The sequence below is a fragment of the Euprymna scolopes genome, chromosome 28 (assembly GCF_053919585.1).
Source record: "Euprymna scolopes isolate OS-2025 chromosome 28, ASM5391958v1, whole genome shotgun sequence".
Lineage (NCBI taxonomy): Eukaryota > Metazoa > Mollusca > Cephalopoda > Sepiida > Sepiolidae > Euprymna > Euprymna scolopes.
This window is the reverse complement of record NC_136509.1, coordinates 9,322,954-9,338,565: the sequence shown is the minus strand read 5'-3', so window position 1 is coordinate 9,338,565 and position 15,612 is coordinate 9,322,954.

Genomic DNA, 15,612 nt, shown 5'->3' with positions numbered 1-15,612 from the left:
CGACATCTCATATCTACAATATGAACACTAAGACTGTCTGAACACTGTTTGACTCAAAGAGCTTCTATTACACTTCTAAGTATGAACACTTTATATATATGAATCTCGTCATAACACGAACAATCTCTCTTACAACAACATCTCTCTCTAAGACACAAAGACTCAAAGACTCTACTAAGACTCACTTTTAAGAAAACCTATATGTAACAAGCTGATAGAGCATTACCTATTAGATTTGATAATCTTTTTTGATGAGGACGATGATGATGATAATGACAATGATGGCGATGGTGTTGATGATGATGCTGACTGTGATGATAATGATTATGATGATGATGATAAAGATGATGACGATGATGATGACGATGATGATGACGATGATGATGATGATGGCAACAACAACCACGATGACGGCAATGATCATAATGATGACAATGATGACGATGATGATGATGACAACAACAATGATCATGATGATTATGATGATGATGACGATACAAAATGATGATAATGATGATGACGATGATGACGACGATGATGATGATGATAATTATGATGATAATGACAATAATGACAACGATAATGATAATGACGATGATGACACTAATGATAACAATAATGATGACGATGATGATAATGATAATGACGATGATGATGATGATGATGACAATTATGATGATAATGATGATAATGATGGTAATGACTATGATGATGATGATGATGATGATGATGATGATGATGATGATGATGAAAATAATGATAATGGCGATGACGATGATGACGATAATGATGATAATTATGACGATAATGAAGATAATATCACAATGGAAAAGACTTTTCTTTTTTCCTCCTCCATGTGCATAGCATCAGTCAGAATTTCCATGGACGAAGCTTCTTTGCAACGGCTTTCCATCTATGGAACACATTTCCACAATATTAATATCCTGTAGATTACAACGTAGCCATCTTAAAATCCAAACTCAATAAGTGCTTGTCATAAATCGTCCCCAAGTAATCAAACAATTCATTGCATTGATGAATTTCGCTTGACAATCATTCCATCTTATTAACCCTTATTCTCAAGTGGCTTTTGGCCTTTATAAATGGTGTCCCAACAGTAAAACGCAACAAAAAGCTTCAGCGCTTTCTTTGCTTTCTTTTTTTTAACAAGTTGTTATTGTTAAAAACGATTATACATATTTTGGTTTGACTATTTTATTTTACGACATAATGACCCTTTTCAAGTTATTTAATATCAAATTTGGTTATTTTGGTAAAAGATTTTATGCTTTTAGTTCTTTATATCTTCGTATATTTATTTATGGTGTTTAGTTTGGATGTCTTGTTTTACGACCTATTTTTTAGGTTATTTAATGCCGAATCCAGTCATTTTGGTAAAAGTTTTTATGTTTCAAGTTCATTATATCTTCTTTGGTTTTGTAGAAAAACGTTATTGTTTTTGTTTTTGGCTTTTGTTTTGGCAGATTATGACTGAGTTTTGCAAAAGGAAAGACAAAAAAAAAAGTCGTCAATGTTTGGTGTATTTTAGACTAAGAAGTTAATATCTTTAGATAGCCTGATCATTATCCACCAGGTATATACATATTTTTTTTTCCAACAACATTTTAATAAAGGAGCTAACCGATAAATCTAAGGAAGCCCTTAAACTGCAAGTTTTTTATGCTTCAAGTTTTTTATATCTTCAAATATGGTCTTTGGTTTGATTGTGTTTGAGAAAAACAAATTGTTGTTTTTGGCTTTTGTTTTGCCAGAACATGATTGAGTTTTTATACATTTTTCTAACATCTATAATATAAATCTCACCTGTCTGTTTAGATGTATGTATATATGTATGTTTGTATGTCTAAAACTTTCGACAGAGGTGACGGATTTTCACGAGATCAGTATCGTTTTGAAGCTCGACCTTGCAGACGACAAATATCGAAAAATTGGCTAAAAACATTAATTCCTTCACCGCCAACTGGGCGCTTTTTTACAAGGAGGGGTCCCTTTTTCGCGGATATTTTCGAAAGTCATCCCCCTTTTCGATTGACTAGCCTTAATTTAAACCTTTGTCACTTCTGATTTGGCGATGGACGCAACAGCAAAGACGTCACGTTTTTTTGTTTTTTTTTTTTCATATTCTTTTCCTCCTTTGTGGTACAGGTTTGAGCACGCCTGCTTACTACCACTTTTTTTTTTTTTTTTGCTCAACACACACCTCCAAACACCCAGGCAACGCCGGGCACCCAGGCTAGTTTTAATTAAGCGGTTAATAAATAAATCTAAGGAAACCATTAGACTGCAAGCGACAGCACTAATAGTTAGAGCTGGGCCCTTATCGGACATCAGGCAAGTACAGTAACACTGGAATGTGATATCTCCTTTCCTATGAGGTAAAGAATTTGATATCACACCGCTGTTATCCAGAACCTTAGTGTACATGGCACAACTTCAAGGGTAAAGGTTTGAAAGAAAAAGGCTGACACGTTTTTCTGCTTTCGGGGAAGGAATATTTATACTATCCACCTACTTGCGACCGCCTACTCTCAACCAGGAGAACGGGAAGTTTAAGGGAAGATAGTGTACGCAGTGAATTTAAGGCCAATGACTCCTTGGCATAAAATGTTGGTGGAAAATTTACATAGTGTTGTTTTGTTTACAGCATATTAACGCTTTTATTTAAGGCCAAATTCGGTTGCTTTTTGGTAAAATTTTTTTAGCTTAAACTTCTTTATATCTTCAAATATTTATACATAACTAGCAGGGAGATCCGACATTGCTCGGGATTGAATGGTGATCATATTTTTTTTATTGTCATCGAAATCAGTAAAATCGCTCATTTTTCACTCGAATCGATTGATTGCATGCTCTAGTTAGGGATCCATCATGGTGCACTACAGTGACTTAATCCACAATATATTGTAATCTATATTACACTGTAGAAAACCTACAATGTAAGAAAAAAAGACAATTAAAGGAATCGTTTTTGGCATTGGAAAATAGGCACAAATTTTTCCGATTCTGATACCGTTTCTGATACCCCTAAAAGTTTCGATTTTTCAGATTTCTGATTCTGATTCTTATTAATTGTCCCAACACTAGTGTATATACAATTGCAGTAAAAATAGTTATATTGGTTAAACAACGAACACCTTGTCTCGAAGACAAACGCTCCATTTTTCCAATTTCAATTCTATAAGTCAACCCTTAAAAAAGCATGGCCAGTCACACTCAGAATTTATGAAAATTTTGATTGAAAACATAAAAATCTTACATAATGATACCAACGTTGAACGACTCAAAATTCGGGAGGCTTTGTATATAAAAACGAAACTGATATCAACTACAAATCCAGTTGTAATGTTTGTAAGCATTTAGTTACGTAATTAAAGATAAGTATGCAGGGGGTAAAAGAAAAAACATGTACAGTTTAAATATATATATATATATATATATATATATATATATATATTTGTACTCATCGACCCAAGAGGGGGCTTTATAAAATATATTTTAGTCATCGACATACAGTCCTGTTTCGTTGTATCACAACTCATCAGTGCCGCTAGACTAACATCTCTCCCAAGCCAAGGATTGAACCTAGAACCGTCGTGTTGACAGTCGGCAGTTCTCCCATTCGACCAGGGAATTGACGCCCGTAAATAACTCGTCAGAATGTTTATTTAAATAGACACCCGCCACCACTTTTATAGTGCTCAAATCGCCTGTTCGTAAACGAACAAACAACGAGCTTCGCATTTTCAGCCAATTAAGTAATGGAGTCCATTTTCTGTCGGCTGTTTTTGTTTTGGTTTTGATATATATATATCTCACTCGCTACTTAATTTAGCTGAAAAAATGCGAAGCTCGCGGTTTGTTTACAAACAAACGTTTGAGCACTTTACGAGTGGCGGACGGATGTTTATTTAAATAGACATTCGGACAGATTAGTTACGGGCACCGCTTCCGTAGTCAAGCGGTAGAACTGCCGACTGTCATCACGACGGTTCCAGGTTCGATCCTCGGCTTGGGATAGGTGTTAGTCTAGCAGCACTGATGAGTTGTGATACAACGAAACAGGACTGTATGTCGATGACTAAAATATATTTTATAAAGCCCCCTTTTGGGTCGAGCAGTATCGTAAATAATCTCACTCGCTACTTAATTTAGCTGAAAAAATGCGAAGCTCGCGGTTTGTTTACAAACAAACATTTGAGCATTTTATAAGTGGTGGACGGATGTTTATTTAAATAGACATTCGGACAGATTAGTTATGGGCACCACTTCCGTAGTTAAGGGGTAGAACTGCCGACTGTCAACATGACGGTTCCAGGTTCGATCCTCGGCTTGGGATAGGTGTTAGTCTAGCGGCACTGATGAGTTGTGATACAACGAAACACGACTGTATGTCGATGACTAAAATATATTTTATATATATATATATATATATATATATATATATATATATATATATACTAGCAAAAGTCCCCGTCGTTGACTGGGTTCAAAAACAGCCAACAGAAAATGGACTCTGATTTATGAAAATATGATAGGTTATGAAAAGGATGGGTTGTAAAGAGATAGCTTCGAATTTGGGGGTATCAAAACCAAAGCAAAATATGATGAAAGTAAAAAACCCCATAATTTCTTATACCATACCTGTTCACACAGAAGTACTTATCACAATATTCTGTGGATCTATATTAAAAAATCTTGTTAAACTTTGTGATATATTTCCATTCTATGGAGGTCAGGCGCGAACGAACACCCCATAATTTTATTATACCATATTTCCTCAAACTGAAACATAATTATCAAAGTATACTTATGCAGATAGATATGAAAACTTTTTATTAAAGTTTGTGCCTATTTCCATTCTATGGAGGCCAGGCGCGAACGCAGACCCCACAATTTTATTATACCATCCCTATTTAAGTTAAAACATACTTATCAAAGTATTATTATGTACATCTATATAAAAAACACTTGTAAACGTTTTTTTGTTTTTAATTTTAAAATTTTTTATCTCCATACTTTGTGGATCAGGTGCGTACGCAGATCCCACAATTTTAATGAATCATCATTATGCCAGATCAAACATACTCATTCCTGTGTCTCGATACATCTTCTATCATCATATGTGATCAGTTTTCTATAATAGTCAACCATATAGGAGCATATTCGTGACCAGACACACACACAGACGTTCAGCTTTATATATATATATATATATATATATATATATATATATATATATATATATATATATATATATATAATGTATATATATATAATGTATATATGATGTAATGCAATAAATCTACAAATCTACTGTTATGTAAATCCAGCGATTTTCGATCTTACAAAATATTAATGGCTGTAATATTTTTTAAAGACAATTCCAGCTAAATGAAAATTGCTCAATATATCAGATAGAGCAAATAAATCATAAATTAGTAATTTAAATTTTATGATGTGAAATGGTTAAATTTCAAATCTATAATTTTTATTATATGCAAGACAAAGAATACATTTCAATAAGTATATCTCCTTAACCTATAGGTTTTTCATGTTTACCTATCTCCCCATAGGAAAAATATTAACAAATATTATGGTTTATACCTAATTTGATAAATGTAATAAACACAGAAAATCATAATTAAAAGTTTTTAAAATTTTTAAATCATAGAGTAAGGGAAATTATATATTGAATCAGAATGAAAAGGATATTGAACCTCATATCCAAATTGTATGGTAAATCCGGGAGTGAGAGTTTTTGGTAGCAGGGAACTAAAAAGATCCAATGCGTAGCGTAAAATTAAAAAAAAAAATCCAAAAAAAACTATTAATAAAATAAACTTTAGCAATAGTAATAACACCCTGAAGTGTTTGTAGAGTTATTTATTTTAATGGCTTTGCAAACATTTGAGGATGCCAATATAAAAAAGATAAATAAAATAATTAACCAATGAAAAAAAAAAAAACTTTATAAATTGTTCAAAACCAGTTAGATTAATTTATCCCTAACAATGAATCGTGGAGGATTTGGAAAGTACTCGGACGTGTGATGAATATAGTGATTATAAATGTTAGTTCCCGCCAAGAAGTGAAGACCGTTATTCGGAAGTTAGAAAGACAAAAACCATATATTTTATTTAATGAAATATATATATGTATATATATATATATATATATATATATATATATATATATATATATATATATGCATACATATGCATAAAACAAAGAATGTCATGAAAGGTATTCCTATTTCATACAGTTTCAAAAATTAGCCTTTTTTCTTCATAGAAAATAACTAGCAAAAAATATATAGAATTGCTATAGAATTACTAGTAATTAATTTGAAAATTGCAATGTTTGAAGAAAAGTCATTCAAAATTGAAGAAGGATATTCACAGTGATATACATGAATCCAAATATAGTTAAAAACAAATATATGTGCGCACGCACACATGCACATGTATAATGTGTATTTAGGCAGCATTTTTTCATTTAAACAATCATCATTAAAGATAACAGAGAGATTCTGTTTAATTATGCTTTTATTTTTTTAATTTTTCTTATCTTCTTCATGTGAAAATAAAAAAAAAGTGAATGTAAGTTCCATAGGTGTCACAAACGTTTTAGATTCTATGTTGAATCATCATTGGTGAGGAAATGAATGAAGCTGGGGAAGAAGAATTTCGATAGCAGATGAGGCCGGTATTTGTGGACAGTGCAGCGTCAAAATATGGGGAACGGTTAATGGATTAAATGTTGTGTCAGAATTTGAGACACTGGTTAAAAGTACTGTCATGTCAGGCATTTTAAAATATTATTACTGGTTTGATAGGCAATATTATTAATTATAGGATTTTGAGTTTTTATGTAGATGGCTTTGAGTATTTTTAACTTTTCAAATTTTGTTTTGGAATGTATTATTTTATATTACTAGCTACGATGTCTTAAATCGGAGGGCAGGTAGTTATGTTTTCATAGAGGTTCATAAATTGAGGTCGAATTTTCAAGATGCATGTTGAGGCCACAGTATAGGGTAGTGGTATTAAAACCAATGTATCTATTAGCTTCAATATGGTGTTGTATAGTCACAGTACCAAAAAGTGTATATGTTGGATAGCAGGTTATCAAAAGTGTTTATATAACATAGCTGGGGGGAAATATGAAAGAAGTTTCATACCTTTTTCTCTGAAGATCCTCGTCTTTTCAACCGCTGGGCTGCTGTGCAATGCACATCATACGAACACAATAGATCAATGAGAAACTTTTCTTTACATGCTGATTCTGAACCACAGGACAAGAATTTATATTTTATACATATAAATTTATTTCAGATTTGTCTCAGGGTACCTAGGCCCCCTGCCTTATGTGTCTACATACTTGTTTTCATCTAGCCTCGCTTCCAGGCTTTTGGATCGATTTTTATCAATGCATATCTTCACAGTTTGCTGACAACTCCTTGACTCTCAACTCTAATCTTTTGACCTGTCTGTTCCGGTACATCATCCACAAAAGGACACGTTTCATTCATGAGTTCCAGGAAATAAGTTGATCAACATACCAAAGGTTATAAGAAGTGAGGTTAGTAGGAAGACAATGGAAAGGAAGTTGTTCATGAAGGCACACTAAAGAAAGCTAAAATAGGATTGTTAATCAAGGTGTGGCAGTGATTGGGACAAAAGGGTCGGACAACAGATGCCGATATATTTAGAGTTAGTTTTATGAATGGCAATGAGTTATGCGGCAGTTTATGGATAGTGTTGGATTTGCAACGATTGAGGAAAGTTTGGAGTTGAAGAGGGACAGTTGAACACAGGTTGCGGCTCAGAGCACATCGAGAGGAACTGACAAACATGGCCTTAACACCTCGCAGCAACAAGTGCACTTTTGATTTTTATATATCTTTGTTTTTTGTTTATAGCTTTTCAGGGATTCTTTTCCAAATTGACCAAAATAAAAACAAAGAGAGAATGAAAGAGAGAGTGAGAGAGAGAGAGAATGAAAGAGAGAGAGAGAGAGAGAGTGAAAGAGAGGGTGAGAGAGGGTGAAAAAGAGGAAGAAAGAGTTTCTGACTATAAGAAAAATATATTTAGAAATTCTTTTCCTTTCTTTTTATTGCATTTTTCTAGAAAATTCATTTAAACAAACAAAAAAGAAAAACGAAAACAAAAAAGGAAAAGAAATGGATAATTGTGAAAAAATGATCAAATCGATTTTTTCCAAAGCTATTTTGAAACGGTAAAAATATTTTTGTTTCGCCGATGTTAAACGGATTTATTGACTGAAGATCATAGAAACATTTTTATTTATACATATTGATCAAAGCTACTTTTGAGAAGCGGCCACAAAAACAAGGTAATTGCCAAATTGTCATCCGTCTTTCTACATATTACAGCTATATAATGAGAAAACGGAGCTATTAAACCTGACCCAATAATCATACATATGACCACAAAGATTCTATTGTTTGCATTGGTTTCCCTGATATTTTCATAGTCAGAATTCTTTCTAGAAAGCCATCAGGGGTTAATGGGAGGAACTACGTGAAGGTTGCCAACATCCTAAGTGAAAGCAATTTTTGCAGAACGAACTGGATGTGATTAACCACTTGACCTAATGATTTGGGATAAGAAGGAAAAAGAGGCAACCTTTTAATTGGCCCCCACCTTTTCCTTCATTGCAAACTCTCTCTTACATATGTGATATTACTAGTCTCAGTCTTCTCTGTATATTGTTATGGCATGTCTTATTCAGAATTGTCTGATCTATTCTCTGCTTCGTTTGTTCCAGCTCGTTTGACATGTTGGTCTAGTGGTCTTCATCAATTCACTGTTTTTATATATCATTGTAAGACAGTTTCCTATTCCAGTAGCTTCTTTCCAAGAACCGCAGATTTGTGGAACTCTATTCCTGCTCACTGATTTTGTCCTAACTATATCATTGGTCTTTTCCAGATTAAGGTCAATGGGCATTTCCTGTATTTATAATGATTATCTTTCGTTTTTGTTAGCTCCTTACATTAAATGGCTTCACGTCTTGTCTGGAGCAATTTCCATTAAAAAATATATATATCTATGAGTCTATTCCCTCCAATAAAACATTGAAGAAAACTCAGACAAAATCACCTTGTGTCTTCCATGCATGAGATGTTTGTTCGTCTAAGTTAAACAGACAAGGCGATTGACAACCACTGAAGAACATAGTAACTGCTGAGATGGCGATCATGAAGCGACAATAAGAAGAGGCGGGAATGCAGAGAATAAAAAGATGACCACATAAAAAGTTGCACGTATATATGTATACACACACACACACACACACACACACACACACACATATATATATACATATATATATATATATATATATATATATATATATATATAAAATAACTCGGCCCTGGATATGACCTTAAACTATATCCGATGGTGAGATCCCAGCTTGCAGGTTTTGAGGAGTGTGTGTGTGTGTGTGTGTGTGTGTGTGTGTGTGTGTGTGTGTGTGTATAATTTAATATAAATAAATTTACAATGCTGCTACACCGAACATGCTAATGTTTCAGACAGATGATGGGTTAACACCACAAGTCCTCCTCAGGCGACTTAAGAAGTAGAAGAAACCAGTCCATAAATAAAGAAAAAGAAAAAAAGTTATGTTTACTTAAAATAAAATATTGTAAAGTTTAAGGAAGGCAGTGATGGGTCATGTGACATATATATATATATATATATATATATAAAGCTAATTGTCTGTGTGTGTGTGTGTGTCTGGTCACGAATAGGCTCCTATATGGTTTAGTATTTCAAAAAACTGATTGCATATAATGATAGATGTATCGAGACACAGGAATGAGTATGTTTGATCTGGCATAATGATGATTCATTAAAATTGTGGGATCTGCGTACGCACCTGATCCACAAAGTATGGAGATAAAAAATTTTAAAATTAAAAACAAAAAAACGTTTACAAGTGTTTTTATATAGATGTACATAATAATACTTTGATAAGTATGTTTTAACTTAAATAGGGATGGTATAATAAAATTGTGGGGTCTGCGTTCGCGCCTGGCCTCCATAGAATGGAAATAGGCACAAACTTTAATAAAAAATTTTCATATCTATCTGCATAAGTATACTTTGATAATTATGTTTCAGTTTGAAGAAATATGGTATAATAAAATTATGGGGTGTTCGTTCGCACCTGACCTCCATAGAATGGAAATATGTCACAAAGTTTAACAAGGTTTTTTAATATAAATCCACAGAATATTGTAATAAGTGTTTCAGTGTGAACAAGTATGATATAATAAATTATGGGGTTTATCTATTTTATTTTTACTTTCCCCATATTTTGCTTTGGTTTTGATACCCTCAAATTCAACCCAAATTTACAATCCTTCCTTTTCATAACCTATCATACTTTCATAAATCAGAGTCCATTTTCTGTAAGCTGTTTTTGAACCCAGTCAACGACAGGTACTTTAGCTAGTATATATATATATATATATATATATATATATATATATATATATATATATATATATGATGGCAGCAAATTCACTTTCAAACATTGCCATCACTCGATATAGCACAAAAAAGAAAGAAAAAAAGGTATATAGAAACAAGAAAACATTCAGTGATAGGCTGCACAAATGTGGATTTTAAGCCCTGCTAAACTCTGGAATTCCTTGGCACACATTGTACAGACATGTGCACCATTAACAGCATGTTCTTGCTGTTCTTTTCTATGCAGGATCAAATGCCGTTTCAAACCGCCTGTCGTTTTGTACATTCGCCCGCAGTGTACACAGGTCAACTCAAGACTGCTTTGTGGCCCGCTGCACTGATGAGTAGCTTGGTGACTCATCAGCCCAGCTCTGCTAAGACATATTCTTCCGCACACCTCACACTCCAGACCAATTCGGTTCCCCCTCCCATCCACAGCTCCTTTCACTCTCCCTTTCCGGATATCGTGCTTCAGTCGCTCATACTGGGTTCGATCCTCCTCAAACTTGCCCACACCTCCCCGCAAGGTCCTTCTCCACCCTCCGCGATCCAAAGTAAGACTCTTCCAGGTTCTTTCATCAATCCTACATTTTTTTAAGGTGGATCTTAAACAATCCTTAAATCTCAATTTAGACTTTTGAGCTAGACATCTTCCCTCAGCAAGCTCACCATAAAGGAGTTGTTTGGGAAGTCGACTGTCTAATATCCTCACCATATGTCCACTCTATCTCAGTCTATGCTTAATAACGTGAGCCTCAATGCTAAGGCATTGGGTTCGATCAAGCACCTCCACATGACTGACATACATCTGCCAATCCACACCTAAGATTCGCTGTAGGCACATCTGGTTAAACCGCTCGAGACGTCTCAAATGCTCCCTGTATGTTGTCCAAGTTTCACAACCATAGAGAAGAGTAGAGAGAACGCATGTGGCATAAACCTTAATCTTTGTTGGCAGCAAGATCCCATGACGTCTCCACAGACGCCCATCCAACTTTCCAAAGGCATCACTTGCCCTGCTGATCCGTAATGATACCTCATCATCCAGGGTACCAGACATACTCAGTGTGCTACCCAAGTATACAAACTTAGAGACAACTGCTATCCTTGACCCACAGATATAAACTGATGGCTCATAGTATGGCATGCCCGGAGCAGGCTGATACATTAAGACAGTTTTTTTAAAGATTGATGGTCAGGCCCAATGCGCTGCAGGCAACCGCAAAAACGTCCACAAGATGCTGCATATCAGTCAACGTATGAGCCACCAGATCACAGTCATCTGCATAGAGCAAGTCACGAATCGTGTTGGTGAGTACCTTTGTACTTGCATTGAAGCGCCTAATGTTGAACAACCCCCCCCCAGTAGTTCGGTAACGAATATAGACATCATCAGAGCACCCCCCAAATGCCATCCGAAAGACCATGGTGAAATATAACGCAAAGAGTGTGGGTGCTAGAATGTCTCCTTGCTTAACACCATTTTCTACTGAGATAGGATCAGCCAGCTTTCCCCCAATATTGATCATAACCTTCATATCATCGTGGAAGAGCTTTAAGATTGTTATAAACTTGTCAGGACAGCCAAGCCTTTTCAAAATCTCCCACAAAGCATCCCTATTGACTGTATCAAAGGTCTTAGTTAAATCGATGAACACCTGATACAGTCCCTTTTGCTGTTCTATACATTTCTCCTGCAGTTGCCTGGCTGTAAAAATCATATCCACTGTCCCTCAACATCTTCTGAAACCACACTGCGACTCAGGCAAAACATCATCAGCAATATGCTCCAGCATTCTGTCTAGCATGATCCTACAGAGCACCTTACCGACTACTGACAGCAAAGAGATGCCTCGATAGTTTCCACATTCATCTCTGCTACCCTTCCCCTTGTATAGCACTACCATCAATGCATCCCGCCAATCCTGCGGAATACACTCATCCCGCCAAGCAGTCTGCAACAATTTATCTTGGGTCCAGAACATTTAAAGATCTCTGCAGGCAAACGATTCGGGTCAGGAGACTTTTCATTGTTCAGCTTATGGACAGCTGTGTCAACCTCCTGGAGAGAAGGAACCTCTGCCAAGATATCCTTGACCGGATTGCTAGGAATCGACCTAACAAACTCCTGATCAACGTAAGAATGTTTGTTCAGGAGGTCATCGAAATGCTTCCTCCATCTATGAAGAATGTTGGTTGGGTCTCAAAGAAGATCCCCACCATCTTTCGAGCGCAGAGGAATGATAGGTGATCTGGATGGTCCGTAAACCACACACAGTAGGCTGTATAAGACCTTGGTGTTGTTCGAATCCGAGACGAGCTGTATTTCCTCAGCTTTCTGCCTCCACCATTCATCTTGTATGTTACGCAACCTCCTCTGCACCTCGTGCTTGATTGCCTTAAACTTGTCCCTCAATCGATCTTGCTCACCATCCGTCAAACCACCCCCGAGATAAGCATGCAATGCCCTGGCTTTTGAATCAAGCAGAGCCTGAATTTCAGTATCATTCTCATTGAACTAATCCTGATGTTTACGCTCACAATAACCTAATACTCTCTCACATACCTCATAGACAGATTCCTTAAAAGCAGGCCAAGTATTTTCACAATCAATCTCTTCCATCTCCTAACTAGTTTCTCCCTCACAATATTGTCCTTTAGGCGGGAAGCATTAAGTCGCTTTGGGATAGTCACACTAGCTCCCCTCATCTTGGGCTTCACAACACACTTAATCTTTGTACGGACCAACCGATGGTCGGTTCAGCACTCTGCACCTCACATGACACGAACACTGCAGATATCCCTCATCTCACATTTTCTGACTAACACATAGTCTATCAAGTGCCATTTTTTGGAACCAGGATGCATCCAGGTCGTCTTGTATTTGTCCTTCTGCTGGAACACGGTGTTACCAATTTTAAAACCCATCTCTGAACAAAACTGCAACAACATCAAACCATATTGCTATTACACTTGCCCACTCCGTGTTTACACAGCACATCTCAGGTTTCAAAATCTCTTCCCACCCTAGCATTAAAATCTCCAAGAATGAAGATCTTATCAGCAGAGGGAATGCGTCTAACTACACTGCACAAAGCAAGGTAGAAAGCAACCTTTTCATCTTCTGTTGCATCCATAGTGGGTACATAGACACTCAAAAAAGTTGTATAACGACCATTTACCAGAGGTAACCTCATAGTCATGGTCCGGTTACTCACACTACAGGGAAGTTCTTCCAGGCTAGAAAGAATTGATGCCTTTATAGCAAAAGCCACACCTGATTCCCTCTTACATCCATCCGCTCTACCACTCCAGAAAATGGAGTAGGCCCCAGCCAACTCAGAAAACTGTCCCTCATCAGCCAGCCTGGTCTCAGACAGAGCAACTATGTCCATGTCATAACGTTGACGTTCCTTAGATACAAGAGCAGATCTACGCTCTGGATGCGTTATTTCTGACGGCAAGTCAAGCAGCGTTCACAACAGCCGATGGTCATTGTCATATATTTCCTCACAGTAGCATGATGACGACCGGGTCCAGGCTGTGGAACCCTGAAACACCTGCCGGGCCAGGCCCTGGAAATTCCAGTTCCCTTATTGCCATTTACGTTTATAATCATATTTTCCAACTTCATTGAATGTTTTGCCGTTTTAAGCTACAGCCAGCCTTTTTTGCTATAAAAGATACACGAGATGGTAAAAAGTGTATCTAATTTATATCGAGAAATGCCTGTGCATTAGGATTGTTATAGTGGGGAAAGACTTTGCACCGAGACAATCTATATATATATATATATATATATACATATACACTTAGATAGACATTGCTAAAAAAAAGCTTCTGTTTAGTATTTTTTCAATTTTCCATATTATCCTTTTTGTGTATACATCAACGGTACGGATGTATGGTCCAAGCATTTTTTCTTCTCAAAGTGTCCATGTTTTTTACTTTTCGTGTAGTCGTCTACACAAGATCAAGAATGTGTGTGTAAGGTTCTGCAGGGAATTGTGGGAGGATTTTTTTTATTTAGTAGTTGGGGTGCAAGTGAAGGTCAATGCGACTTCTGGCAGCGGTGGGGTGTTACTGTCATGGGGAAAGGGAGAGCGTGCCGGTTCTAGGGTCAGTAGCAGGAAGAGGTTGGGTGTTGGGGAGGGGAAGAGTTATGCGAGGCATATACACATACGTATATATATATATGTATGTGTGTATATGTATGCTTGTATATATATATATATATATATATATATATATATATATATATATATATATATATATGTACATATATTAATTACTTGTTCTTATATGTACAGAGTGTTCGAAAAGTAACTGAAGGTTTTTGAACTTAAATAAATTCTTTATTTTTGATAATATCTGTCTGTAATTTTAGCACAAGCATTGGCAAATTTAAAATAGAGAAATGCAAAATTCAAACAATCTTCATTTATAAAAAGAAATGTCTTTTAAATGTTGTCCATTTTCAGCTTCGCATATTTGTGCTCTTTCCAAAATATTATTTATAACAGATTGCAAAATTTAACTCCCATATTTCGTTCTTGATGTTTTCCTTCAATTCTTCCAGTGACTTTTTGGACACCCTAAACCCTGCAAGAATTGAAGGAAAACATCAGGAATGAAATAAGAAAGTTAAATCGCAATCCAGAGATTCTGCAATCTTTCATGAATGATGTTTTGAAAAGAAAAAGAACACAAATATGTGAAGCTGAAAATGGACAGCATTTAAAAGACATTATTTTTCATAAATAAAAATTGTTTGAATTTTGCATTTGTGTGAGCCTTTCCTAGCCTCACACAAAAACACGTTCACATTTCAAGCTATATTACTTGTCGCATACATACACGCACACAAACATACGCACCCATGTCCACACACGTACATATATTCACGTTCGCGTACATACACTCACATTCACGTGTATATACACACACGCTAACGTACACACATGTACTCACACATGTGCACACGAACGCACACAGATGGACAACGTCACTTCCGCTTTCAAAGTAAATCCACACATGCACAAAAGACACTCTGGAAACGAGTATAAAAGAGAGAGCAATAAGTGGC